The sequence below is a fragment of the Anomaloglossus baeobatrachus genome, chromosome 2 (genome assembly GCF_048569485.1).
Source record: "Anomaloglossus baeobatrachus isolate aAnoBae1 chromosome 2, aAnoBae1.hap1, whole genome shotgun sequence".
Lineage (NCBI taxonomy): Eukaryota > Metazoa > Chordata > Amphibia > Anura > Aromobatidae > Anomaloglossus > Anomaloglossus baeobatrachus.
In genome coordinates this window covers 358,528,949-358,531,107 of record NC_134354.1, presented here as the reverse complement: position 1 = coordinate 358,531,107, position 2,159 = coordinate 358,528,949, and the positions used below count along the sequence as shown (strand labels likewise).

General features: G+C 37.8%; 1 non-coding gene across 1 annotated transcript; it reads right to left on the bottom strand.

Moving 5' to 3' along the window:
* Positions 1 to 73, bottom strand: TRNAV-UAC (transfer RNA valine (anticodon UAC)). The gene has a single exon. It is a non-coding gene; the product is annotated as a tRNA-Val (tRNA).
* Positions 74 to 2,159: the final 2,086 nt, after the last annotated feature.

Here is a 2,159-nt window from a genome sequence, read left to right as displayed (position 1 = left end):
GGGTTTCACTGGGGATTGAACCCAGGTCCTTCTGCATGTAAAGCAGACATGATTTCCACTACACTATGAAACCTTTGAAAGCCTGCAAAGTAATGGCAATTAGAGACGAGTTTTGACCGCCAGGGAAAAAAAAAACAAATTCGTAGCTCTGTTGGGGATGGAAGCCAAAACATCCCATCATTCGGCAACAAAGCCAAGAACTTCGTATATTGTAGTTTAATTGAGTATTATTTCAACACCAAGAACAGATTGGTTTTACTGGGGATTGAACGCAGGACCTTCTGCATGTTAAGCAGACATGATGACCACTACTCTATGAAACCTGATGGAAAGTTACTGTGTATTGGCTAGCAGAGCAGAATTGTGACTGACGGGGCCTTTTTATTGCTGAAGGAAAGTATTTTTGGTTAATGAAACATTTACAATTTTTATTACATATTTTACCAGTTTTATTCCTACAAAGGGATTTTGCTTAAAAGGAAGTTTACATTGAATGTGTTACTTTTTTCCACATAGTTTAGTTGTTTGCTTTTGTATTTAAAGGAACTATATATTTGGAAACAAACAGGATTTTTATAATATGGGATTATGTTTTCTGCTAAAATGGTCAATAAAAAAGAAACCCAAAATCGTAGTTCTCTTGGTGAGGGAAGCCAAAATATATTATCAGTTGGCAACAAAACCAAGAATTTCATATATTACAGGTTGATAGCAAATTACTTCAACAGCGAAAACGGCTTGTTTTTACTGGGTATTGAACCCAGGACCTTCTGCGTGTGAAGTAGACGTGATGACCACTCCACTATGAAACCTGTGAAATCTTGCAAAGTAATGGCATTTAGAGACGAGTTTTGACCGCCAGGGGAAAAAAAAAATAAAATTTGTAGTTCTGTTTGTGATGGAAGCCAAAACATACCGTCATTCGGCAACAACACCGAGAACTTCATATATTGTAGTTGGATAGCGTATTATTTCAACACTAAGAACAGATTGGTTTCACTGGGGATTGAACCCAGGACTTTCTGCGTGTTAAGCAGACGTGATGACCACTACACTATGAAACCTGACGAAAAGTTACTGTGTATTCGCTAGCAGAGCAGAATTGTGACTGACGGGGCCTTTTTATTGCTGAAGGAAAGTATTTTTGGTTAATAAAACATTTACAATTATTATTACATATTTTACCAGTTTTATTCCTACAAAAGGATTTTGCTTAAACTGAAGTTTATATTGAATGTGTTACTTTTTTCTCCATAGTTTGGTCTTTTGCTTTTGTATTTATGGGAACTATATATTTTGAAACAAATAGGATTTTTATAATATGGGATTATGTTTTCTGCTAAAATGGTCAATAAAAAAGAAACCCAAAATCGTAGTTCTCTTTGTGATGGAAGCCAAAATGTATTGTCATTTGGCAACGAAACCAAGAATTTCACATATTACAAGTCGATAGGAAATTACTTCAACACCAAAAACAGATTGGTTTCACTGGGGATTGAACCCAGGATCTTCTGCGTGTGAAGCAGACGTGATGACCTATGAAACCTTTGAAATCCTGCAAAGTAATGGCAATTAGAGTCGAGTTTTGACCGCCAGGGGAAAAAAAACAAATTCGTAGCTCTGTTGGTGATGGAAGCTAAAACATCCCGTTATTCGGCAAAAAAGCCAAGAACTTTATATACTGCAGGTTGATAGGGGATTATTTCAACACCAAGAACACATGGGTTTCACTGGGGATTGAACCCAGGACCTTCTGTGTGTAAAGCAGATGTGATTTCCACTACACTATGAAGCCTTTGAAAGCCTGCAAAGTAATGGCAATTAGAGACGAGTTTTGACCGCCAGGGAAAAAAAAACAAATTCGTAGCTCTGTTGGGGATGGAAGCCAAAACATCCCGTTATTCAGCAACAAAGCCAAGAACTTTATATACTGCAGGTTGATAGGGGATTATTTCAAGACCAAGAACACATGGGTTTCCCTGGGGATTGAACCCAGGTCCTTCTGCGTGTAAAGCAGACGTGATTTCCACTACACTATGAAACCTTTGAAAGCCTGCAAAGTAATGGCAATTAGAGACGAGTTTTGACCGCCAGGGAAAAAAAAAACAAATTCGTAGCTCTGTTGGGGATGGAAGCCAAAACATACCATCATTCGGCAA